At 45.7% G+C, this 27507-nt stretch overlaps 1 protein-coding gene across 8 annotated transcripts in view; it reads left to right on the top strand.

Annotated features, from left to right (window-relative positions):
• Nucleotides 1-27507, top strand: part of Chd9 (chromodomain helicase DNA binding protein 9) — a 236684-nt gene that overhangs the window by 38175 nt on the left and 171002 nt on the right. The window contains exon 1 of one of the 8 annotated variants that reach the window (XM_052729718.1): nucleotides 6467-6572. The exons of the other annotated variants lie outside the window; for them this stretch is intronic. The gene's annotated coding sequence lies outside the window, so the exon portion shown is untranslated. Of the gene's footprint in view, nucleotides 1-6466; nucleotides 6573-27507 lie in introns of those variants that run through there. 8 annotated transcript variants of the gene reach the window in all.

Genomic DNA, 27507 nt, shown 5'->3' with positions numbered 1-27507 from the left:
GGGCTGACATCCTTCTCATGGTGGTGAGTGCCACCCCATCCCAACCCCCATGCCCTGTTCCTGCACAGCCTGGCTCAAAGTTCAAAGCTGAGATGGTTCTGTTGAGTAATTCAGGGACACTGCCTGCCGCATAAGGGGTAAGTCACACTCCCACACAGGCATTTGCCGAGCATCTGTTGCCCTGTGTTTTGTGGTGTACAGCCTGGGAACAGGCTAGCCACCCCAGCCGACCGCAGTGGGGCCGTGCTTCCTTCCTTTCTCTGCTGCCCCTGGGCTCTGGGTCTCACACACAGCTCTGTTCTGGGTAGGTTTCAGATCCACTCCTAGGCCACTTGGCGTTGACTGCATCTGGATTCACACCAACCCCTTCCTCCTGGGGGTTCAGAGTGTTCTTGGAAGGAAGCCTGGGAAGGGAAAGGCCTTCCCCAGCGTTTTCTGGCCAGGGGTTGGCTGACAGCACAGCGCAGAGCTGCCAGGAGCTCTGGAGTCAGACAGGGCCGAGTTCAAATCCCTGGGTGACCTTGGACGAGCTGCTCTCTCCACTTCAGTTTCCTCATCTCTGAAAAATGTGACAGTAACAAGACCTGCCACCTGGGACAGTCATGGGAATTTGACAAGATACTAATTGGCCCGTACTGCCCTGCATCTGGCCAGTAGGAAGTGCTGGAGAATTGGTACTCTTGTTCTTCAGGGAGCAATTCCTGCCTTCCAGGGGTGTGGTCACAGGAAAGAGAGTGACCAGGACCTCCTCTGTCCCTCACCCTTCCCAGACCCACCATCGTGTACCTTTTCTTTCTTTCCCTTTCTTTCTTTCTTTCTTTCTTTCTTTCTTTCTTTCTTTCTTTCTTTCTTTCTTTCTTTCTTTCTTTCTTTCTTTCTTTCTTTTCTTTTTTTCTTTTCTTTCTCTCTTTCTCTCTTTCTTTCTTCCTTCCTCTCTCTCTCTCTCTCTCTCTCTCTCTCTCTCATTTTATGTGCATTGGTGTTTTGCCTGTATATATATATGTGTGTGTGTGTGTGTGTGTGTGTGTGTGTGTGTGTGTGTGTGTGTGAGAGAGAGAGAGAGAGAGGGTGTTGGATCCCCTGGAACTGGAGTTACAGACATGTAACTGCTGCCATGTGGGTACTGGGAATTGAACCCTGGTCCTCTGGAAGAGCAGTATGTGCTCTCCACTGCTGAGCCGTCTCTCCAGTCCCCTACCATAGTGTTTCTAACCTGACCAAGATTCAGTCCTATACAAGGAGTCTTGCTTCTCTTCTCTTAGGGGATCCCTTGCCTAGTGTGCTGGTGCTCCGAAGGTGCCAAATGCTTGGAGCAAGTAAGCGGAGGGTGAAGGATCAGAGGAGTCTGGCCGGCAGTGTGTTCCAGGACAGTTTCCTGAGCTCTAGGTGGTTATTTCTGCCCCTCCACCCTCCCTCCCTCCGGTTCTCCCTTCCCTCACTTGATCTCTTCTTCCCTCCCTCCCTTATTTCCTTTTCACCTTCTTTTCCCAGACCTCTTTCCCTCTCACTTTGCTAAATGGAGATTGCATCCTTCTTTCCTTTTCTTGTAATAGCCAAGCTGCTAGACCATCCCTTGAGAGCCCTTCACCCAGCTCAGAGAGCAGCGATTCCTCTTTCAAATTGAGTCTGTCCCCTGGCTCATTCATTAAAATGCATAGGGCATGTGAGCAAACTGCATAATGATTCTCTGCTGAGGAAGGCTGGGAGGCAGGCAGAGCTGCCAACTGCCAAGGCAAACACTTGCCCCCAGCTGCGAATAAGGCTCATTGGCTGTCATGCCCCAGGAAGGTTGGGGGGCTGCCGTTCATCTCCAGTAAACCAGCCAAGCCGTGGAGAGCTGCAGCCTGGCTCAGGCTGTAGTCTTGGATGCTGTGTTGCTGAAGAGAGTCCAGCCCATGACCTTTTCTCAACCTTCCTCCACCCCCACTTCACATAGTTTTTCATTCATTCATTCATTCATTCATTTCAGAAGGGGTCTTGTTTTCTAGCACAAGCTCATCTTGAACTTAGGTTCCTGCTGTCTCATCTCTTGGATGCTGGGATGACATGTGTGCATCTTTATTTATACATTTTAAAAATGTTTACTTTTTTCAATTATGTGCATTCGTGTGTCTGTGTATGGGTATGTGCATGAGTGCAGGTGCCTGGAGAGGCCATTTTGATTTTCTGGAGCTGAAGCCACCGGTGATTATGAGCCCCACAGTGTGGTTGCTGGGAACAAACGGTGATCTGGAGCATCAGTGGACGTTTTTAACCACTTTTAACATTTTTAACCATTTCTCCAGTCGCTCAAATATATATTTCAATGATATAATGAATATACAATGCATTCTCTTTATTGTTGTTTTAGTACTAGTGAGAACATATTTTCCTTTCTCAAAATTTTATTTTCCATGTATTCATGCATGTATGTCTGTGCACCAAGTTCATGCGGTGCCCAAGGAAGCCAGAAGAAATTTTTGGATCCCCTGGAGCTGGAGTTACAGAAAGGTATTAGCTGCTGTGTAGGTTCTGGGAACTGAACCCAGGTTTTCTGCAAGAGCAATCAGTATGCTTAACCCCTGAGCCATCTCTCCAGCCTGAAAGAGCATGTTCTTATCACAAAAAGACAAACATAAATTAGGCTGGTAAGGTGGCTCATTGGGTGGTAAAGGTGCTTGCTGTCAAGGCTTGAAACCTGATTTTGATTACCAGAACCCACATAATGGAAGAAAACCAATTCCCACAAGCTGTCCTCTGACCTCCACACAGATGCACCCCTCCATATATATACATATATACATATGTATGTATGTATGTATGTATGTGTATGTATGTATACGCACAGTTCTCAGCAAGACTATCAGTATTCATTTTGTATATCTCCTCAGCTCCCTTCTGCAGTGTCTGTGTCTACCAGGTGTATCCCACACCTACCCAACCAGGCATCCCCCCACCTCCACACCCACCCCCATACCATGAATCTCATTATTTGAAAAAGCCAAAAAGAAAAAAGAAAAAAAGGCCTACTGGCTAATTCTTAGGAAGCAAAGAGGCCATCCAGATTACTTCCCGCATACAGATTGAAATTAGTTTCCCAAGGCATGTGCCCTTTAATTCTGTTGTCTTAGTATGAGGAAGATATCAATCCAGTGCTTCTTGGGCATCAGGCCCACATGTGTTCTACTTTTAGGTTCTGGAACTGTGATTTGCCAATTCACAAAACTTGGGTAATAATTTCTTTACTTGGCTGTGTGACCTTGGGAAAATTATTGACGTCTCTGAATTGCAGAATGGGACTAATAACTATAGGATCTCCTTCATTGAGTTGTCATCATATTTAATTGGGATTATCCATATAGGGTCTAATCACAGCCCTTGGCAAGATGCATTTATTAGCCCAGGCTGGCCTCAAACTCACTGAGATCTGCCTGCCTCTGCCTCCCAAGTGCTGCCATCAGCATTCTTTTTTTTTTTTTTTTTTTTTTTTTTTTGGTTTTTTGAGACAGGGTTTCCCTGTGTAGCTTTGCGCCTTTCCTGGAACTCACTCTGTAGCCCAGGCTGGCCTTGAACTCACAGAGATTCGCCTGCCTCTGCCTCCCGAGTGCTGGGATTAAAGGCGTGCGCCACCACCGCCCGGCCGCCATCAGCAGTCTTAACCTATTTATTGGGCACCTACTATGTTCCAGGCACTGTCCTTGGTCCTGAGGGTAAAGGAAAGGAGTCAGATACGGGCTTGGGAAGGCTTCTGCTCTAAGCATTTTGTTTGTTTGTTTGCTGTTCTATCACATGGTCCTCATGAATGCTTTTTACTTTAAAAAGGGCAATATGGTTGCGGCTGTTATATAAATAGAAAGCAGAGGCTTCCACGGTTAAGCCAGTGGAAACATCGAGACGCTGACCAGGGGTCTTCCTGGCTCCAGCACTCTCAAGACAGGCACCGAGGATTGTTTTGGGGTACAGAGGAGTACAAAAGCAGCTCCCAGAGCCATGAGAGCCGGAGCCCAGCAGACCCCAACGATTGTCCTTTGGTGGCCTATCAGAGTCCCAGCCTGTGAAGCATGTATGTCAGCAAGAACTGACAATGTGTTTCCTGTGGCTGGCGCTAAATGTGTGGGTCTGGAGAACCTTTTCCTATGAGGATAAAGAGAACCAGGGGTGTCATGACAGCAGGCAGCTGGCTCCCTGAGAACTCGGCCCCCTGGGCTGACCAGAGCAGGAGAGAAGGTGACTAGGGCCACAGGCTCTGCAGCCTCTGCTGCATGATCTTCACAGCTCCAGCCGGAAGACGCTCCACTGCCCACACCAGCATCCTCCAGGCAGTGCCCTGGCAGGACAAGACTAGCGCTAGCTCAGAGTATCACTTAGAGGAAGTGAAAGTCCTGCCCAGGGGAAGTGGCCGGGGCAAGTCTGGCAAAGGCCAGGGTCAGCATTCGCATTTAATCCCAGCACTGGCGAGGCAGACACAGGTGGATCTCTGAGTTTGAGGCCAGCATGGTCTACAGAGTGAGTTCTAGGACAGCCAGGGCTGCACAGAGAAACCCTGTCTTGAAAAAACCAAAGGAGGGGGGGGGGGGGAGAGAGAGAGAGAGAGAGAGAGAGAGAGAGAGAGAGAGAGAGAGAGAACAGTGTCCTGAGCATGACTAGGCTAAGGGTTCCCTGACCCCATTTCAGTAAAACTCACTCTACCCCCTGACCCCAGGTGACAGTTCTAGGCTTCACAGCATCATAAAGGACCTGTAGATGGAGTTAGAGGTGGGTGCTGGGAACTGATTCAAGTTCTTTGCAAGGGTAGCAATCACTCTGAACTGCTGAGCCATCTCTCCAGCACCAGTAAATTCTTTAATGAAATATTTTCTGTCCATAACCATAGAAAGGGCCAAATGCCTTTGGCTCTTTTTACATTTTCACTTACCAAATACGACTTAAATGTACTCACAATTTTACTTATAAACAAAGCTTAAAGGATTTTTAAATTTTCAAATATAACTCATCTAGTCATAATTATAGTTTCTCAGTGGTCATCAGGCAGACTTGAGTGCTCACTGTGAGACAGACCTAACCTACAGGTTGTTCTCAAATGTCAAGAAGTTGTCACAAATTCCTTCTTTATAAAAAAAAAAAAAAAAATCTTGCCGGGCGCACGCCTTTAATCCCAGCACTCAGGAGGCAGAGCCAGGTGGATCTCTGTGAGTTCAAGGCCAGCCTGGTCTACAGAGTGAGATTCAGGACAGGCACAAAACTACACAGAAACCCTGTCTCAAAAAACCAAACCAAAACAAAAATCTCATACCCTGTTACTATTTTTCTGTTATTAATCACACTTTCTACCTCTAGTGTACTATCAAGTCACTTACTCTTGTATCTTTTACTGACCTGCATAACTCTGTCTACATCTTGTTGACTTAGCACTCATGTATTCATGATACCTGGCACATAGGCCACCCCAAAAATGTTACTGGGATGACTGACATGCAAGAATGAATGAATGAATAACGAATGAATGAGTGAATGAGTAAATAGGAAACGGAGCAGTTCATGAAGACTGACTTTAGTATTCTGATTTTGTGCTTTTTTTTTTTTAAAAAAAAGATTTTGTGCCGGGCGGTGGTGGCGCACACCTTTAATCCCAGCACTCGGGAGGCAGAGCCAGGCGGATCTCTGTGAGTTCAAGGCCAGCCTGGTCTCCAAAGCGAGTTCCAGGAAAGGCGCAAAGCTACACAGAGAAACCCTGTCTCGAAAAACCAAAAAAAAAAAAAAAAAAAAAAAAAAAAAAAAAAAAAAGATTTTGTAGCCAGCTAGTTTTTCATATGTCAAACATCTGTCTACATTGGTAAAGAAGCTGAGAAGTCTGAGATTTTGTGTTTATTGTGCCTAAAAGATAAAACCTCCATAACCTGGACACCCAAAGCGATGATGTCTCACCGTCTTTTCCTTGATCTCTTATAAAGTAACAATGAGCAGCCTGCCTCATCAAGTATAGCCTCTGGTAAAGAAGCAGAATGCCTTTGTATTTATTCTAAACAAAACAACAGAAAACTCCTGGCAGCTTGCGTGTAGCTGGCCATATCAGCCTTGGGTGTCCCGACCCAAGGCATCCTATTACATATGCAAAACATCTGATATTTGTGTAACAGGTCCTTAACCCCTGGCAGTTATGCTTATGACCAAAGTGGGGGGCGGTGCACTAGATAGATGCAGAAATCAGGAACTTCCCTCCCAGTGAAGGATCATCTGTGGCTCGCTCAGTTCTCAGAGCTGGGCCAAACAAGTAATTATAGCTTCCCTCTGTGGTGAGCAGGGCAGAAGGCTGATTTAATAAAGGAAGCTTGCTGTCTGTCTCCAGCCTGGCTGTGACTCATGGAACCCGGGAGTCCCGGCAGCTCTACCCAAAGAGGGTGGTGAGCGGCTGGGGGAGGGAGGTGAGGGTGGCTAGCTCAGCTAGCCAGAACCCCAAGAATGAGGAAACTCCCTGCTTGGCCGGTAGGAACCAGCAGCTGGAGCCAGAGGAAGTGAGTCTGGGACAGAGCGAGCAGCTGCTGCCTCTCCCCGGAAAGAAGCCTCCTGCCATGTGGACACCTACAATAAAATGGGTTAGTGATTTTCATATTCAAAATCGGGACGGAGGGGGGCACAATCCGAGTGCCTCTGATAGGGTGGCTGCTTCTGTGTGATATGCCGGTGGCCTTGGTTTCTCTGGAGGTCTGGGTGGATGGAGTCTGGATTGATCCAGGATGTTAATTTGGTTTCTCACTTTGGCAGGGAGGTGGCTAATGAGGTGTTCACAGCGGCAGAGACAGTGGGAGGCGGGTGGTTTTAGCTGCTCGTGGGATGACAGCTGCTCTGAAGAGGATTTGGATGCCACCTCAGACAGGTCACCACAGGTTATCTTATCCTTCCTTTGGTCTCCAGCAGCATCTTCCTCCTCTGCTGATAATCAGCCAGACAGGCAACTTGACCTCCTCTTTCTCCTGCAGGCCCTGCCGGCAGGGAGATTCCAGAGCCGCCCCTCCTTCCCCATCCTTCCCGCTGAGTCACCACACCTCCGGGTCAGGTGATCCTCCCCTGGGCCCTTCCGAGAGCACCTTGACCTATATTCCGAACTCGGTGACAGTAGATTGTAATTGTCCCGAGACCAGCCCGCCAGGCAATGGGCATGGTGCCCTGGCAGCCCGGGCTGCAGACAGGCGCCCCGGGCAGCGGGAGGGGCGCTCCTTCCCCGGGAGCCAGCAGCGAGAGGCCTGGAAATGGAAAGTTAAGAGGCTGCGTGCGGGCGGGTGGCCCAGGAGGGTGGTGGCGAGCTGAGTCAGCTGGGAAAGCTGACAGCCAGCCACTGGGAGCCGCATGCAGGCTTCCTCCCTCCCCTCGGTCTCTGGGTGCTTCCAGCTCAAGGGCAGGCCCTGCTGTGAGGAGGTAAAGTGGTGCCGGACAGATGCCATTGTGACTGGTGACATTACCCCCCACCCGAAGGGGAGAAGTGAGGACTGTTGCAGAGAATGGGATCAACCTTGATGACTCATCCGATCAATCGGCTCAGGAAAACTACCCCTCCACCCCACACAGAGACTAGTTCCCATCCCCACTCTACCCACAGAATGGCCTGTACTTATCTTGTGTATGGGTTCTTTGTGCAGTCCTGTGCAGTCTTTGTGTCCTCTGAATGGGAGGGTGATGGGGGTGCTGTGGGAAAAGGGACTAAGAGAGAAGCGTTCAGAGTCAAACTTGAAGCCCTGTCCCTGGGCATAGTGCCTGAAAAAGGTGACCGTCAGCCAAAGATCACAGTCCCTTTTGAATTGGAAAGAGCTCTGAATTCAGAGGCATTCTTTAAAACCAGCCTTTACAGCCAGCGGGACCATGACCTTGAGGAGTTAGGTCCTTCTGGCTGTCCTTCATCAGTAGGGTGGGGATTTTAGTAGAACCCCTCCACAGAGTCACAGTGTCCGCATTAAATCAGCTAATTCCTGTAAGGTTTATTCATTATGTATAATGATACCTTCCTGAGCCAACACTTGGTAGTGCAGGCCTGGAAACCCAGGTAATTGGAAGGCTGAGGCAGGGTGATCAAAAGTTCAAAGCCGGCCTGGGTAACTTAGTGAGACCCTGTTTCAAAAATAAAAAGTAAGTAAGCAAAATAAATAAATAAATAGAATGAAGAAGAGCTGGAGAGATGGTTCAGAGGTTAGGCACTGGCTGCTCTTCCAGGGGACCTGGATTCAATTCCCAGCACCCGCATGGTGGCTCACAACTGTCTGTGACTCCAGTTCCAAGGGCCTTCTTCAGGCCTCCAGGCACATGCATGATACAGAGACATACATGTAGGCAAAACATCCATATACATAAAAATAACAAAAATAAATAAACAAATAATAAAAAACAAGAGCTGAGATCCAGGTTTGGTGGTTTATACCTGTAATCCCAGTACCTGGTGTAGAGGGGTGATCAGAAGTTCATAGCATTCCTCAGCTTCATAGAGAATCTGAGACCAGCCTGGGCTTTATGAAACAGTCTCAAAAAGAGGACAAGAGAAACTGTGTCACCTCTGACTATAGGGTCATCTACCATATCAAGCAGCTAGCCCCACAAGTTAGTCATATATTGTTTTATTATCTTATATAAAAAATGTTGCATGTTAATCACAGTTTAGGAAAAATCTTCAGATAAAGCACAATTTGTTATTTTGTTTTTGTTTATTTCCCCGTCAAAGCCAGGGTCTCATGCTAGGCAAGCTCTACCAAGCCATGCCCTCAGCCCAAGCACAGTTTTCATTTATTTTGAGACAAGGTTTCATGTCGCTGAGACTGAGCTTGAACTCACAGTGAGGATGACCTTGCACATCTGTAGTGCACGCCTGTAATCCCAGCACTGAAGAAGTGGAGGCACATCTTCCTACCTCCACTTCTTCAGTGCTGGGATTACAGGCGTGCACTACAATATCTGGTTTATGCTATGTTCGGGATCAGCCCCAGGGCTTCCTGCCCTAGGCTAGCACTCTTACCAACTAAGCTACATCCCCAGCCCCCAACTCTTTTTGTTAATATATTCATTTTTCTTTTAATGTGTGAATGTTTTGCCTGTATGTATGTATGTGTGTATATATACATACACACACATATATATGCACACACACACATATATATACATATGTGTGTGTGTATGTATGTTTATATGTATGTGCACCATGTGCATGCTTCGTGCCTGGGGAGGTCAGAAGTGGGTATCAGATCCCATGGAACTGGAGTTACAGATGGTTGTGAACCACCATGTAGATCCTGCAACTTGAACCCTGGTCCTCTGCAATAGCAACAAGTACTCTTTAACAACTAAGGCATCTCTCCAGCCCCCAGGTCCTAAGTATGGATGTGAATTTAGGAAGTTAATGCCTCAAATGTATTGGATGCTAGATGGTAGGGCAGGAACTGGTTATCTGGATTGAAAGGATGATGAAGGAAAGAAATTAGACAGCTGTCTTAGTTAGGGTTTCTACTGCTGGGAAGAGACACACCTTGACCGTAGCAACTCTTAAAGGAAAACATTTAATTGAGGTGGCTGGCTTACAGTCCAGAAGGTTCAGTCCATTATCATCATGGTGGGGAGCATGGCAGTGTGCAAGCAGACATGGTGCTGGAGATGTAGCTCAGAGTCCTACATCTTGCAGGCAACAGGAAGTCGACTGAGACATTGGGCAGTATCCTGAGTGTAGCAAATCTCAAAGCCCGTCCTCACAGTGACACATGTCCTCTAACAAGGCCATACCCACCCCAACAAAGCCATGCCTCCTAATAGTGCCACTCCCTATGAGATTATGGGGGGCAATTACATTCAAACAACCACAACAACCGTAGATTTATCAAGACACTGTACCTGAAGTTCAGGGCCCTTCAGTTACATGCCTTCTCTCTAAAGTCACAGACTTTTTTTATTTAAAAAAAATGACTGGGCTGGTGAGATGGCTCACTGAGTGTCTTAAAGGGTCAGGATTCCATTGCTCTGATAAAACACCTTAACCAAAAGCAGTTTGGAGACAAAAGGGTTTATTTCATCTCACACTTCCACATCACAGTCCGTCACAGAAGGCAGTCAGGACAGGAGCCCAAGGCAGGAACCTTGAGGCAGGAGCTGAAGCAGAGGCCCTGGAAAAGTGCTGCTGAGTGGTTTGCAGCTGCTTTTTTACAGCACCCAGGCCCTGGGAACGGGCCCTCCCACATCAATTAAGAAAATGCCCCATAGGCTTGTCCACAGGCCAATCTGTCAGGGGCATTTTCTCAGCTGAGGTTCCTTCTTCTTGAATGACAGTAGCCTGTGTCACGTTGACATAAAAAACGAGCCATCGCCGGGCGGTGGTGGCGCACGCCTTTAATCCCAGCACTCGGGAGGCAGAGCCAGGCGGATCTCTGTGAGTTCGAGGCCAGCCTGGGCTACCAAGTGAGTTCCAGGAAAGGCGCAAAGCTACACAGAGAAACCCTGTCTCGAAAAACCAAAAAAAAAAAAAAAAAAAAAAAAAAAACCGAGCCAGCACAGTGGGTATAGTGGCTTGCTGCCATTGCTGATGACCTTGGGACCCAGGTGGTGGTGGGGAAAATTGACTCCCCGAAGTAGTCCTCTGGCCTCTACCCCCACCACATACACAAAATAAACAGCAGGTGTAATTTAAAAATTAAATGAAAAATTTCAGGGGAATGTAGGTAAGTAACTGTTCTATTACTGAACCACCCTAAATTTGTATGTTCTTGGATATAGAGTCTTGCCCATATAATCCTGGCTGCTGGTACTCACCATGAAACCCAGTTGCCTCAGCCTCCCAGGTCCTGGGATTATAGGTATGGGACACTCCACTCAGCTCTGAGCCCTGCTTGTTACACAATTCTTTATATCCGTTTCTAAAGCCAATCTCCAGTATAGTCTATACTTCACACCCCACCAAGACACCCTGGCCTTGTTTAAGATTTATAAGCAGGAATGTACATGCTAGTGGCTTAGGGGACATGACATTCTCTTATTAACTCCATCCTGCCTTCCAGATGTGACATTTGCTGAGTGATCCATGGGTAGGCCAGGCAAGGACATCATCAAGAATGAAAACTTGGAGGTGGTGGGGTTCAAGAATATAAGGAATTACTGGGCTAATGTCAGTGGACTTTTAGCACGTACTCTGATACTACAGGGCTCTGAAGTTTTCAGAAGGTCTAGATCTGGCTGATGCTGGTTACAGAATCATGGAGAAGCTATGGTTTCTAATCTGAAGCTGTCACTCACCCTGACTGGTCTTCATTGATACTAGGCATAGTTTTGGCCTTTCGTGTCGCCTTTTACATCTGTTTTGTCCTGCCTCCCACATGATGTAAATGCAGTACACCAGTAGCTGCCTTCCTAGTCCTTCATTTAATTTACTTAGAACTTAGTTTGTCTGCATTTAGGATAAATGGTATATGATTTTAGGCCTGTTTCTTAAGTTTGACGAAGGAAGGGACCAAACCCACTCTGTTTACCAGGGGGTTCTCATTTTGACTCCCCCATCTCAGATGATAACAATTGCTGTAGTTTACACTATTTTTTTTTTTTTTTTTTGGTTTTTTTTTCAAGACAGGGTTTCTCTGTGTAGCTTTGCGCCTTTTCCTGGAACTCACTTGGTAGTCCAGGCTGGCCTCGAACTCACAGAGATCCGCCTGGCTCTGCCTCCCAAGTGCTGGGATTAAAGGCGTGCACCACCACCGCCCGGCTAGTTTACACTATTATTATATTTTTGTTTCATCTTTAGAAAGGATCTCTCTGTGTTGCCCTGGCTGTCCTGGAATTCCATATTTAGAACAGGCTGCCATGAAACTCCCAGAGATCCTCCTGCCTCTGACTCCTGAATTTGGGGATTAAAGGCCTGTGTCACCCACCACACTTGGTCTTTTCTTTTTATTTTGTTTATTTTTTTATTTTAGTGTTTGAAGACAGGGTTTCTCTGTAGCCCTGGCTGCCCTAGAGCTTGCTCTGTAGACCAGGCTAGCCTCAAACTCACAGAGATCGGCTTGCCTTTGCCTCCCCAGTGCTAAGATTAAATGTGAGTGCCATCACACCTGGCTTAAAACAGTTTCTCTTGTTTGAAACCCCACCTTACTGCTTAAGCCTACTACCTTGGTCATGTCCCTTTGATGGTCTCAGCTTCCTGAGAATTGAGATTACCTGTGTGCATTACCACATGTGACAGTAAAGCAGGTCCTTTGAAAACTGGGCAGTGGCACATGCCTGCAATGCTAGGATTTGGAAACCAAGGCTGGAGGATCGCAAGCTTGATGCCAGCCTGGGCTGCAGAGTGAGAGTAGGCTCCAAATGCCCTATGGGATAAGGATGTACCTTGGTCAAGCGCTTGGCCAGCATGAGCAACCCAGCATGGAAAGAAGGCAAAGAAGAGCAGACAGGACAGGGAGTGTGGTGAGTGAGCTCATCAGTGAAGTGCCCCTCGTGGAAAGCAAGATGACTCAAGGCTCAGGGAAGGGGAATGCCTGCTTGTGAGTTCGCTCCGTGCACAGCACTTTGTGTGGCTGTCCTTACTTCATTCTAAAAGCATCTTGTAGCTAGTGTTAACCTCATTGTTTTCTGGTCAGACAGCCAAGGCTCAGAGAGGCTAGGGTACCTGCTAAGTTACCCAGCAAATGAGGAGACAGGACTAGAGAGTTCTCATCTGTTTGATCCTAATGACTGTATTTGCACTTCTGATCACAAACGGTTATCAAAAGATATTTTTGCACAGGGTATAGTGGCTCATGGTTATAATCACTGCACCGGGAGGCTAACATGGGAGGATTATTGTAAGTCTGAATGCAGCCTATGCTCACCTATGTGGCGAGCCCTTGTCTTCCAAAAATAACAATAAGCCGGGTGGTGGCGTCGCATGTCTTTAATCCAGCACTTGGGAAGCAGAGGCAGGCGTATCTCTGTGAGTTTGAGGCCAGCCTGGTCTACAGAGCGAGGTCCAAGATGTCCAGGGCTACACTGAGAAACCCTGTCTCTAAAAACCAAAATGAACAAATGAACAAACAACCAACCAAATAAATAAAGGGAGCTGGGGAGATGGTTCAGTTGGCAAAGTTCTTGACCTCAGCTTGTAACACCAGCACGATGTAAAAGCCTGGTGTAGTATCACATGCCTGTAATCCCAGAGCTGGGTAAGCAGAGAGTTAGGAGGGTTGGTGGAGCTGGCTGGTCTGCCAGTCTAGCTGAGTTAGCAGGCTCCAGGTTCAGTGAGAGGCCATGTTTCAAAATATACAGTGGAAGGCAATTGGAGAGAACACAGAATCCTGACCCGTGGCCTTCACACACACACGTCCATACAGAAACTAAAAACAACAACAACAAAACAAAGGTGTTTTTTTCCTTGAGCTCCTCCTTCCTGGTGGTAAAATCAGACCTTGTGCTGCCAACATGACAAGCCTATTTCATGATGGTAGCTAAGAAAGCTGTGGTGTCTGCCAGTGGCTCTCGGACCAAAGTAAGCACACCTCTGAATCAGCCGTCCTCTTCCGTGTGCCAGAGCTCGAGACCGCCATGAGAGGAAAGGCTCCTTGAAAGTTCTTTCTTATTGACTTGTTCTGTTTATGAGATAGTCTTGTTGACCTGGAATCTGTGTTCCTCTTGCCTCTGCCTCCTGAGGCCTGGGATGACGGGAGTGAGCCCAGCTAAACCTCTTGGAAATTCTCCTCATCTCCTGAATTAAGAAGAACTTAATCTTTTTGTTTTGTTTTTTTGTACTGGGGGAGGAACTCATGCATGTCAGACAAGCTCCCCACTACTGAGCTACACGTCCCCAGCTGGTTGTTGTTGTTTTGTTTTTTCTTTTTACTCTCGTACACACGCACCTGGGGAGGTCAGAGGGCTACTTTCGGAAGTTGTTTTTTTTTTTTTTTTTTTTCTTGTAGCTTGTTCTCTCCTTTCTTTCCAGTTATGTTCTCTAGCCTCACTGGCTCACAAATTCTAGGCAACCCCCCTGTCTTCTTCTCCCATCTGGATGTAAGAGTGCTGGGATTACTAAAGTGTGCCAGTGAATCACTTTTGATTTTTGTTTGTTTCCCCTTGGGTTCCAGGCACTGAACTCAAGTCTGTAAGGCTTGCATGGCAAGCATTTGTCTGCTCGGTCAAATTGCTGGTCCAGCCCTTGGAATTTTGAGACAGGCCCTAGGCATGTAGCCCAGGATGGTCTTGTCTCGCCTTCTTGAGTACAGGGGCTATAGGTGTGTGCACCACTGTGCCTGAGTTATTTAATGTAATTTTCTCTTTAAAGAGTTGATTTTTTTCAAGCCAGGTGTGGTGGCCCAGCACTTTAATCCTCTGTAGATCTCTATGAGTTTAAAACTAGCCTGGTTTACATAGTTCCAGGACAGCCAGAGCTATGTAGAGAGACCGTTTCTCAAAAGACACAAAAATAAATAAATAGCAATAAAATTAATTTTTCTTTATTTTGAATAGTAATTATATTTTCTTGCTTTAAAATTCAAAGGGATGACTGGGAGGCATCCCCTCAGCCCACCCCAATCATCTAGTGGTTCTTTCTACAAGCAGCCAATCATTTGTTTTGTTTTGTTTTGTTTTGTTTTACATTTTTAAAAATTCAAATAAAACACCATTCACCTTCCTCATCTGTCCAACCCTTTCTATGCCCCTGTTTCACATTTGTGGCTTCTTCTTTAGTTACGTGTGTGTGTGTGTGTGACGTATAAGCAAATAATGGGGTCCAGATAGATGGCTCAGTGGTTAAGAGTACCTGCTGCTCTTCCAGAGGACCTGGGTTCAGTTGCCAGCACCTACATGACAGCTCACAATGATCTGTTTCTCCAGTTCTAGGGGATCTGACCTTTCTCCTCACTTCCATGGATTCCTGCGCACATGAGCCCATATGTACACCCAGGTACACACACGCATATGCTTCAAATTAAAATGAATATTAAAAAAGAAAATACAGCTAGGTGTCATGGTGCATGCCTTTAATCCCAGCACTCGGGAGGCAGAGGCAAGCAGATCTCTATGAATTTAAGGTAAGCCTGATCTATGTAGCTAGTTCTAGGACAACTAAGGCTACATACTGAGTCCCTGTGTGAAAAACAAGAAACAGAAGAAAGACAAAAGAAGCTACAAACTTAAGTTTTTGGTGTGTGTGGTGTATGAATGTGTGTGATGTGTGAGTGTGTGTGGTACAAGAGTATGTGTGGTGCATGAGCGTGTCTGGTTCTTGAGTGTGTGGTGTGTGAGTGGTGAGTGTGTGTGGTGTGTGAATGTGTGTGGTACGTGAGTGTGTGTGGTGCATGAGTGTGTGTGGTGTTATATACTCTTGTGGAGGACAAAGTAGGACACCAGGTGTCCTGCTTTATCACTCTATTCCCTTGAGGCAATGTCTCTCACTGAACCTCAGCTTCTTTTTTTGGCTAGGCTACTGACTGTTCAGTGAGCTCACAGGATGCAGCAGCCTCCATGTCTCAGCGCTGGGGTTACAGATGTGCATGCTCATACCCCGCTCTTTTATGTGGGAGCTGAGGACTCCAACTCAGGTCTTCAGGCTTGCACAGCAATCATTCTTTCCTCTGAGCCATTCCCCTAGAGCCAGAAACTATGTATTCTTAATCTGTGCCTTACCCCTTTCTCTGTTAACCCGCAACTTGCTTTTCTTATTTGAAACCCATTCTGGTTCATTTTGTAGAGTGTTCTTATTTTATTTAATGATTTGGTTGTATTCTGTTGTTTGAATATTCCATAGTTAGATTAAACAGTCCCCTAAAGTAGTATTGAGCATATTTCTCAGCCTTAGCTGATACTTACACTGTAATGAAGCCTTATGTGAATGTGATTCTATAGGGTAGTTTTTAACTTTTTTGGTTGTGTTTTGATTTGTTTTGTTTTATTTTATTTTATTTTATTTGAGATAGAGTCTCTCTATATAGTCCTGGCTGTCCCAGAACTCTACGAGACTGGCCTTGAACTCATAGAGATCTGTCTGCCTCTGCCTCATGAGTGTTAGGATTAAAGGTGTGCAGCACCATGCCTTGCTACTTTGTGTGTGTGTGCTTTACGACCTCATAGTCCACAGTGGCCTAGAACGTACTATGTATCCCAAGCTGGCTTCAGCCTCTCAGGTGCTAGGATTCTAGGCATGGTCTACCACAACTGGTTTAGTTTGCAACTTATAAAAAAGACTAGCTTTGAGGTTCTGCTAACAGCTGTGTCTAAAGGAACTGGAGGGTTTTCCTCAACCTCTAGCAGAAGGCGCCTAAGTTAGTTCAGTGAAAGAGGGCCTGTTGAGCCTGTACTAGGCCTGAACCCTAGCAACAACAAACTATGCAGAAAATTTCCTACGTGCAAGTATTTCAAAGCAAGGTCATCTCTTGTGTCTAACGTCTTTTGATGTGTTAGGTCCTGGGTTTTAAGTTTCAGCCAGCAGTGTCTGTCTGTGGTCTCAGCGGTGATCAGGGCTGTTCTGAATAGGGTGCTTTCATTGGGTGGAAGTGCTCTCCCTGCTCCTTACTGTCAGCATGTCACACATTCATCCACACTGGCCTGAGGAGTCTTCCGTCGCCTGTATCTGACCTTCATGCTATGCTGGGTCAGTACACTAGAACTGGAGGTTCTGGCTTTATGAGATTTGTGTTTGGGAAATGAAGCAGAGTTCTCCAAGTGTGACTCTGAGAGAGCTCAAGCATAGTAAAAAGGCATAAACACCAACAAAATACCACAGTAAACAGCTGGTTCCCAAGGGATGGCTGGAGGCGGTGTTATAAAGTAGTTAGGAACATCCTCTGCAGCTTCTGTGAGTGTGGTCTCAGTTCTGAGACAGGATCTCACTATATAGCTACCCCACATCCATGTTTGCTCAGAGGAAAGGAAGAAAGGACCACAGTGTTGGGAAAGATGCCCCTGATGAGAATATAAGCCTCAGTGTACATGTGGGGTAGTTCTGTGTGCCACCCTTCGCCCACACCCCTACCTCCAGTGCTAGAGCTCGAGTACAGTATTTTGGGAAGGAAGGAAGGAAACCATCACATTCAGCGTCCTAGACTAGCTTACATCTCTTCTAGACTCTTAAAGAGAAGGAAGAAGAGGCCAATTTTCAGGGTGCTGATCCCTGCCAAATTGCTTCTCTGTTCTGCTTCTGTATTGTATATTTAGCCAGTAGGTTATTTTGAAGAAGCTAGCCACAGTTGTGGTGGAGGAGAAAAGGCCGAGCCAAAAAGTCCTCAGCTGGAGCCTGGTATGGGTTCTACAAACTCCCTGCTCCTTTGGTTCTGATTCTTAAAGATATGAAAGGAGCTGTGTGCATTTCTAGCAAAGGTACGTGCAGGGCTGGACCTAGGGATACAGGCCTGTGATCCAAGCTGTTTGGAAGGCTGAGGCAAGAGTTGGAAGCCTGAGTGGGATAGAGCATGATTTGGCCAGCCTGGGCAATTTACTGAGATTCTGTAGGAAGAGGCCAGGCGGTGGTGGTGCAGGCCTTTAATCTCAGTACCTGGGAGGCAGAGGCAAGTGGATCTCTATGAGTTCGAGGCCAGCCTGGTCTACAGAGTGAGTTCCAGGATAGTCAGAGCTGTTACACAGAGAAACCCTGTCTCAAAACACACAAACAAACAAAGAAGTAGGGAGAGGTCTGGGTAGGGACTGTGAAATGACTCAGTGGGTGAAGGTGCTTGCCACCAAGCCCGACAACCTGAGTTCCATCCGAGGAACCTATGTAATGGGAAGAGAGGAACCATTTCCTGCAAATGATCCTCTGACCACCGCTCACACCATAATAAGAGTATATGCACACCTGCACACCCCCCAAATAAATAAATAAAATGTAACACACATGTACTCACCACTACCAATCAGAAACTACCCAAACTTTTGAAATAATGGTCACTTTGTTATGTGGGCTTGGGTAGGACAAGTTCATTTGTTTAACAAACATTTATGGACTATGCACTGTGAGTCTGGGTACTGTCACAGCACTGGGACTATGGCAGTGAACAAATAGAAAATTTTATGCCCTGGAGCAGAGGAGGGAGAGGACAATAAAAGGACAATCCTGGAATGGAGCCTGTTCTCACCTTAGCACTGAGAATGGTGTGCTGCCTGCAGGAGATGGGCTGCTGGGGCGCTTGGTTTCATTGGAGATCAAACACTGCAGCTTGGGCAGGCTGGGTGAGGCTGCAGCCCTGAGCTAAGCTCCAGCTCTGTTGTATGGTTTAATGATGTACCTGGGAGGAGGGGGGGGGAGGAGGAAGAGAAGGGGGGAGGAGGAGGAAGAGAAGGGGGGAGGAGGAGGAGAAGTGGGGAGGAGGAAGAGGAGGAAGAGAAGGGGAAAGGAGGAAGAGAAGGAGGAGGAGGAAAGGGAGGAGGAGAAGGAGGGAGGAGTTGGGCCTGTTAGGAGTTGTGCTGTTGCCTATCAATGGGAACATACACAGAAAACAGAATCAACAGCCTCAGAAAAGCAAACAAGGTGGGACCCTGAGAGTTCATTCTCTTCTTTTCCTCTTTCCTTCCTTCCTTTTTTTTTGTTTGTTTGTTTGCCTTTTTATGATTGTTTGATTTGTTTTTAAGAGCTGGCTTAGTGGTTAAAAGCAGAAGCACTGACTGCCTTCCAGGGGGCCTGGGTTCAATTCCCAGCCCCCACCTGGTGGCTAGCCTTCTGTGATCCTGGTTCCAAGGGATCCAACATTTTCTTCTGGCCGCCACTGGCCCTGCATGCACATGGTCCTGCATGCACAGACATGCGCCCAGGCAAAACTCCCAGATACATAAAGTAAAAATAAATATGCATGTTGGCCTGGAACTCACTATGTAGCTCAGACTGGCCTTGAACTTGCTTATTTGGTTTGTTTGTTTTGTTTTGGTTTGGTTTTGGGTGGTGGTGGTTCAAGACAGAGTCTCACTATGTAGCTCTGGCTGTCCTGGAACTCACTCTGTAGACCAGGCTGGCCTGAAACTCACAGATCCTCCTGCCTCTGCCTCCTGAGTACTGGAATTAAGTCATGTGCCACTATGCCTGGCTTGGCTTTAAACTTTCGGTAATCCTTCTGCCTCAGTTTTCCATGTGTTGGAATCACAGGCCTGTGTCAACTGTACAGGAAAACAGCATTATTTCTGGCAGCATTTACTCCATCTTGGAGATCGGATGGTTCCTTCTGTACCCTTGATTTATCTTTGTTGCTAAAAATTCACTTCTTCCAAAAGCTTCTGTGGCTGTAAGATTTAGACCATAGTGACAAACATAAATGTTCACAGGGAACAGACCAGAATGGGCACAAGCAAGTGTAACGCAGTAGGGTCAGGTGGGCTGTGCCAGTTGTGGAGTGTGTACTTCAGCTTAGTCTGAGGATGGTACTGAGCATGGCAGAAGAGCTCAAGGTCACTAGATTTCTAAAAAGCTTCAAGTCTGAACTTTTAGGTAAAACATTCTGATTTTTAAATGTTGGCAATTGAGGTGTGCAGATGAGTTTATGATCTTTGACATAAACAAATAAGTTTTGCATAACCAGGACCATTATTAAAAAAAAAAAAAAAGGCAGGCAAGTGCCAGGCATGGCAGCATATGCTTCTAATTGTAGCTCTGGGAGGCCAATGCAAGAGAGTCTTAGGCTTAAGGGCAGCCTGGGCTACAAAGGAAGACCCTAACTCACAAAGCAAGGAAGAAGAGGCAGGCAGGCAAAAGACAGAAATTTGATCAAACTGATAGCTGGAGAATGTGAATGTATTAGGGAATTGACCCGTTACCAGGGTTCTGTCCCATCTGCTCAGTTATTTGGAGAAAGTAGCCACATCTGAGTGGGAAAGATGTGCCACTGAGGGTAAGCCCCTCCAGTGAGAGCTCTAATTTCCTCTTCTGCAGAGTGGGCTGGAGTCAAGGGTTTTCAATATATGTCCACCTAAGTCCAGCAAGTCTTCAGAGATGCCCTGTCCCCCCAGCTGGGGAATGGTGGGGTACCCCGAAGGCTTTTCAGAACCTCAGCTCAGCCTTTCTTCTATTTTCTCTTCACGGTTTGCTTTTTCAGTTTTGTATCTTGGAACTCTGCCAAAAGTTTAAAAATAAAATCTTTCTGAAGAGTTTCCCTGTTTTTCTAAAGTTTGAAAATCTGGATTAGAGGCTCAGCTCTGCTGTAAGGTGTTATTAGCTTTTCTCCATTTGTCTAATGCTGCTTGTCTGCTTCCAGGTGTCACTAGGTCTATCCCCAGGCACAAATGAACAAGTAGCTCTCAAATGCTATAGAGGTGCAGCTCAGTGGTAGAGCAAGGACAAAGTCAGTTTCTTCACCCACACATGCATGTGTACAAGCACACATATGCATGCACTATACACACCTCACACACATGCTCATATACCAATGCACAAACATAAACATATATGCACACAGACACAGATACACACACACACAGACACAGAATTATAGGAAGATTCTGAAATTTAGTTCAATAAAATTTTTATATATGTCTTTTTTTTTTTGAGATGGTCTCATTATATAGCTCTGGCTGTCCTAGAACTTCTTATGTAGATCAGGTTGGCTTTGAACTCACAGAGATCCACCTGCCTCTGTCTCTCCAGTGCTGGGATTAAAGGTATGCACTACCACCATCCAGATTTTATTTATTTATTTATTTATTTAGCTTTTTAATTGACAAACAGATCTAACACTAATTGTTAGAAGGTGTTATTAATAAAAAATCCCAGGAGCCAGGTATTGGGGTGAATGCTGAAAGATCAGAGAAACAGAGCAAGCCACATCTAGCCTCACCTCACCAATTCCTCATCTGATCTCATTTCCTCAAACTGAAAGCCTGTGTCCTCATCCAAATGGATCTCAGCTGAACTGCTGCTCAAAAGCCTAAAAGCTTAACCAGGCTCTAGTTCCTGGTCCTCACACCTTATATACCTTTCTGCTTCCTACCATCACTTCCTGGAATTAAAGGTGTGTGGTACCATGCCTGGCTGTTTCCAGTGTGGCTTTTAACTCACAGATTCAGACGGATCTCTGCCTTCAGAATGCTAGGATTAAAGGTGTGTGTGCCACCATTTTCTGGCCTCTATATCGAGTGGCTGTTCTGTTCTCTAAGCCCAGATACGTTTATTAGTGTTCACAATATATTGGGGAACACAAAATCACCATCAACAGATATGTTCTTATTTCTAGTATTATGTTCCTTAGAAACAGCATAATCATATTTGCTACTGAAAAGCTTTCCTGGCCATACATGGTGGTGTATTATCTGTATGGTGGTGTATCTGTATGTTGGTGTATCATCTGTATTGTGATGTATCTGTATGGTGGTGTGTCTGTATGGTGGTGTGTCTGTATGGTAGTGTGTCTGTCTGTAGTCCCTGTTACTTGAGAGGCTGAGATTGGACTTAGATTCAGGAGTTTGAGGCCAGCTTGGGAAACAGGAAAACCCTGTCAAAACAAATAAAAACATAAGGAACCACCATCAATAAAAGAGAAACAGATCCACTAGCAACAGAGCCTTGTGGAGACATGTGCTTTGATAAAACAGATCAACATTTCTCAGAGATCTCCAACCTTCAGTCACTCTGCTCAACTTAAACAATACTACTAATCACTTTAAAATGTTATCTGGGGGCTCAGGGGTTAGGAGCACTGGCTGCTCTTCCAGAGGACTCGGGTTCAATTCCCAGCACCCACATGGCAACTCACAACTGTCTGTAACTCCAGTTCCAGCAGATCTGACACCTTCACACCAATGTGCATAAAATAAAACAAATTCTAAAAAAGTTCAAGGTCATCCACTGCTACATAGATAATTAAAAAAAAAAATGTTGTCTGAACAGCTGGGTGTAGTGGTCCGCAGCCTATAATTCCTGCACTTTAGAGGCCCACAACAGAGCATCAGAAGTCCAACGCTCATCTAGACTACACACACACACACACACACACACACACACACACACACACACACACACAGCTACAAATTGTTGATAATAACTTATGGTGACTATGTATAAGGTTCAAAATATTAACTGTGTAAAAAAGATATATTTTTGTCTTTGTTGTGATAATAGAGAAACTAAGGCTAGATGAGGCCCAGGCTTGCCTGGACCACCAAGACTGTAATGCATACCTGTCCAACATGTTTTCCCCAGGCTCCCTCTAAGGTTGCTGGTAACTTTGAGAAGTCGGGTGGCAGGAAGACTCTTGTTTGAAGCTATCTTCAGATTCTCTAGCAAACTGCTTTCAATTTTTAGCTTTCCATAGCTTCTTAGCTACTAAAAATGCCTTGAATGGAAGTTGCTAACACACAGCTGTTTTTGTTCACTGCCTTAATCTTGACCGATCAGAGGATCTGTGCATTTAAATTGCCCCCTCCAATGACCTGGATTTCTTTGGTAGAAATGAAAGAACTTTAGATCTGGGGTGGAACCCATTATTCCTGCTGGGTTTCCCATGATGCAAAGGAACCTGTTTTTCCACACCTACTTTAAGGGTTTCAGGGTCCCTAGTGGTGAGTATATGTGGAGAAGATGTCATAAAGTCACAAAATTATTGATTGCAAAACTTTTTTTTTTTTTTAACGTAGCACTTTGCTGGACACAAGGGATCCTATCTCGTATCCTTCCTTAGCTGCTAATCTCCTAGCATGTAGCAGCCGCAGGTAGGCAGGTAGGGTGGGGCAATACAATTAGCTTCCTAAATTATGGCCTTCTATTCCACCTAGTATCTTTTTTTTGGTACAAGGTTTCTCTGTGTAGCCCTTGCTTCCTGGAACTCACTCTGTGGACCAGGCTGGCCTCAAATTCAACAGAGATATGCCTGCCTCTGCCTTCCAAGTACTGGTACTAAAGGAGTGTGCCACCATCCCCAGGCTCCATCTAGTATTTTAACTAATATGCTAAACACAGAGACAGGGTCTCACTATGTAGCCCTGGCTGGTCTGGAACTCTCTATGTAGACCAGTCTGGCCTCCAACTTACAGAGCTCCATTTGCCTCTGTCTCCCGAGTACTAGGATGAAGGTGCGAGCCATCACTCCTATTTGAGACACCATCCCCCACAAGTCTGTAAATTTAAGGGATTTCCTTTGCCCTGCTGGTTGAGGTTTGGATCTCCACTATAGTCCAGCTTCTTCCACCGTGAGTGGACGGTGTTTTCAGAGGACTCGAAGAACGTGAAGCAGGCCTTAGCACCTGTCTAACAAACCTGAATTCCAGCCCAGTTTTCTTTCCCACCCAACAGTCAGCACTGATGTTTTTTCCTTTAAATTTGCCTCCAAGACAGAAGACTAGTAATTTTCACTTGCGCACTCTAGGACTTGCAGAGAATGCCTATGAGCACGTTTAGAAGGAACAACCTAAAGGCAGGCAGCTTAGGTGTTCATCTCACTCCACAGGTGAGAAAATTTGCTGACCAGTTAGTCAGCGACAGCTTGCAGTGCAGTTCAGATCATTCTCTTTTCATCCTTAGCCTTTACGTTTTATTATAATCCTCTGGCCTTTTGATGTGTGCTAGTTTGTGTATTGTTGTTTTGAGTCAGGGTCCCACTGTGGAAACACAAAGGCCTGCCTGGCCTCTGCACTCACTCTTGGGCTAAGGGTAGCCTGAGACCTGTGACCTTCCTCCTCAGCCTCCCAAGTTAGGAGCTGAGAGGTACCACAGCAGGCTTGTCATTTGACCATACTAATTGGAAAAGGAGAATGGCTTCTCGTTTCATTCCACTGAAAGCCATTTCCTCCCTCCTCCTCTCCCTGTCTCCTCACCCTCCCTTCTGCCCTTTAGAAACAGGATCTCAGCTTGTAGCCCAGGCTGGCCTAGAAATCTCAACCCTCCGATTTCTCGAGGACTGGAATTATAGACATGCTTCATCTTGTCAAACACGTGGGACAAGGGTGCCGCCACTCAGCGGCACCCCTAAAGCAGCCTACAGTGGTGTTTTCCTCTCTTGTCTGCACAAGTCACCATGTGAGGAGTTTTAACATCCTGATGCCAACACCCATCGCCTCTAGGTGTGGGTAGGGCATGAGTAGAGACACTTTTCAAGTCTCTCTGAAGATACTCTTGGGCAGTGTCTTCGTCCCTTTTCTGTTGCTATGACAAAATATCTGGTCCTGGGTAGATTAGGAAGTTATGTAGCTCGTGGTTCTGGAGGCCAAAGGCATAGCACTTGTGGCTGCTTTCTTGTCTAGTGAAGGTCCTCTCACAACATCATGATGTGGCAGTAGACATCACATGGTGAGATCGAGCAAATAAATTGGTCCACATCTGTCTTATAAAGCCATCAACACCATCATGGAGGCCCTCACCCCCGATGACCCCATCTAATCCTAGTTTTAATGCCATCAGCATATGAAATTGAAGATTATATTTCTACCCTGTGAACCTTGGAGAGACATACTCAAACCGTAGCACACAGCAAGGCTTTTAAAATGTTTTTAATTAATTAATTTATTTTTTTATCATTTTTGATCTCACTACATAGCCCAGACTGGCTTTGAACTTATTATGTTAGCTGAGTCTGATCTCAAACTTGTGATCCTCCTGCCTCATACATGCTGAGGTTATAGGTTGGAGACAGCATGTTTGACTCATAAAATAAGGTTTGAGAACTTCTTAAAATTTTTTATTTTGTAGGACTTGGTGGCACATGCCTTTAATCCCGGTATTTATGAGGCAGATGGAGTGAATCTCTGTGTAGTCTACACAGTGAGTTCTGGGACAGCCAGAGGTGAACAGAGAAACCCTATCTTTAAAAAAAAAAAAAAAAAAAAAGAAAGAAAGAAAGAAAGGAAAGAAGGGAAAAGAAAAAATTATTTGATTTTTATGTGTTAGCGTTTTGCTTTCATGCATGTCTGTGCACCACATTTGTGCTTGATATCAGTGGAGGTCAAAAGAGGGCATTGGATTCTGCAGGACTGTAGTTACAAATGGTTGTGAGACACCATGTGGGATGCTGACTACCAAACCTGAGCCCTTTACCAGAGCAACCAAGTGTTCTTAACCAGTGAGCCACCTCTCTAGCCCCCGGAGTTGAAAACTGTTGATAGCGGTGTCCAGTGTCCAAAGCTTGTTAAAGGGCAGGTGTTTTGTTTTTCCCATTTCTGAGCCCAGAGCATCAAGCATGTTAGGCAAGTGCTGTACCACCCAGGTATCTCACCAGCCCCATGGCAGCAACAGTTGTCTCTGCTCGAATATTTGATGTGTCTTAAGGAACGACTCATTCTGTGTAAAATACACATTTATGGAGCAGCTGGCTACTGGGAATACTAAAACTGTTTATGCCTCAAGCTATTTTCTTTCTAGTAGATGGAGACAAATAGTAAATAGGTAATCAGGATGGGATAAGTGGCAAAAAGAGAACGGGGCAAAGGAAGGCTAACTGGAGGTACCAAGTTCCTCTCAAGACCTGGGGGTGGAGGAGGGCGTCTAAAGCTTCTGTAAATAGATGATGAGGCCCAGACAAGGAAGGCTGTGTACTTAAGGAGCAGAAAAGACTCACGCTGCTCTCAGTTATCTAGAAGGGATTAGCAGATAGTGAGAAGTGGCAGCCCGACCTTTCTTATCATTTACACAAATGACTCAGTATGTCCTTGCCAAATAATACACACTCTGCAAAGGAACCACACAGAGAAACATCCCTCAGGAACCAGGGTGATGTGTGTCAAACAATGACACTGTCACTTTACTAGCCTCAAATTGCTGCTGCTGACAAAAGTTTTGACATTAGACTAAAGGAAAAGATGCATTACACATTTGATATTCAGAGGATTTTGTCTAATCCCTTCGTCTTTTATCCTCTTGCCAACCATTGCTTGAAAATAGGCTGTTAGTGTGCAGGAATATGGAGTACATGCTATCAAGTTTTGGGAGTATAGCTCAGTGGTAGAACAGATACAAGGCCCTGGATTCAATTGTCAGCACTGAAGAAGTGGGGGGAAAAGAATAAAGTAAAATCCAGATTGTCAATGAGGCAAACTGGACCTAGACATTTACATTTGGTTCTCTGTTCTCTGATACACATATCTCTCTCTCTCTCTCTCTCTCTCTCTCTCTCTCTCTCTCTCTCTCTCTCTCTCTCTCTCTCTCTCTCTCTGTGTTCTCCTGTATCCTAGGCTGGTCCAAACTCCTTCTGTAGGCAAGGATTACCTTGAATGTATGAACCTGCCCCAGATTTCCAAGTGTTAGTATTATAGTAGGCATATGTCATCATGCCCTGTTTATTAATGCTGGGGAACCTAACCCAGGGCTTCATGAATGCTAGGCAAAAGCTCTACTATCCGAGCTACATCACCAGCCCCTCTGTCTCGTCTCTCTGGTGAAGGTGGTGGTGGTGGTGGTGGTAGAGGTGACAGACACCACCACCAGGTTCTCAAGCATAGACTCTCATGTTGATGTAGCTCAGGCTGGCCCTTAACTTGCTATGTTATTAAGGCTGACTTTGAACTGCTGGTCCTCTCACCTCTTCCTCCTAAGTGCTGAGGTTACAACTGTGCACCACCATATCCTACTAGGTCTTAGCCAAGGTAGCCCCTTTTAATCTGCCCCATTCTAGAAAAATCCTGAAAGGACATCAGTGGGGCTTTTTCTTGTTTTCTTAAATAGTTTAAATTTTACTTTATGTGTGTCTTGCCTGCTTGTGTGCCTGGTGCCCACAGAGACATAAGAGAGCATTGGATCCAGTGGGACTGGAGTCACAGGCAGTTGTGAGCCACCATGTGGGTGCTAGGAATTGAACTGAGTCCTCTGGAAAAGCAGCCAGTGCTTTTAACCACTGAACCATCTCTCCAACCCCCAAAGGAACTTTTCTTCTTGTCCTTCCTGTCTTTCCTTCCTTCTTTCCTTTCTTTCTTTTTCTGTTTTTGAAGACAGAGTGTTTTCCTGTAGGCTACACTGGCCTCAAAGTCACAAAAAAATCCTCCTGGTTCAGCCTCCTGAATGCCAGGATTACAGTAGGCACCCAGGTCCCCGAAGTTGAAAAGTGATAATTATATAGTATCCACATTACCCGGGTTGTGATGGTGACCTGAGGATACATGTACATTCCAATCCCCAGGTTAATGGTCACTAACTGTGTGCACTTTTTACATACTGGCTATATCTAAATAAAGTTGGAGGGAAAATGAATATAATTTTAAAGTTATTTTTCATATTAACTTTGCAAATATACAAGAATAAAAAAAATGAGTAATTATGAGGCAAGAAAAAGATTGAGGCAAGGCGTGGTGGTGCACGCCTTTAATCCCAGCACCTTGGAGGCAGAGGCAGGAGGATCTCGGTGAGTTAGAGGCCAGCCTGGTCTACATAGCAAGTTTCTGGACAGCCAGGACTAAGTAGAGAAACTCTTTCTTAACCCCAACCAAAAAATATTGACCCTATAATATGAAAAAAATGGGGAAAGGAAACCATGCAGGACTATGATATGGTCATTGTTAGAGGAAAGGATTTGTTTTTTTGTTTTTGCACCCATGAGAATCTAAGCCAAGGCCTTGTACATGCTAGGCAAGTACTAGGCAACTGATTAGAAAAATACATTATTGAGCTGGAGAGATGGCTGAGCGGTTACAAGCACTAACTGCTTTTCCAGA

The sequence above is a fragment of the Peromyscus californicus genome, unplaced genomic scaffold (genome assembly GCF_007827085.1).
Source record: "Peromyscus californicus insignis strain IS unplaced genomic scaffold, ASM782708v3 Scaffold_8__1_contigs__length_139910024, whole genome shotgun sequence".
NCBI lineage: Eukaryota > Metazoa > Chordata > Mammalia > Rodentia > Cricetidae > Peromyscus > Peromyscus californicus.
This window is presented reverse-complemented; position numbering and strand designations above follow the sequence as displayed.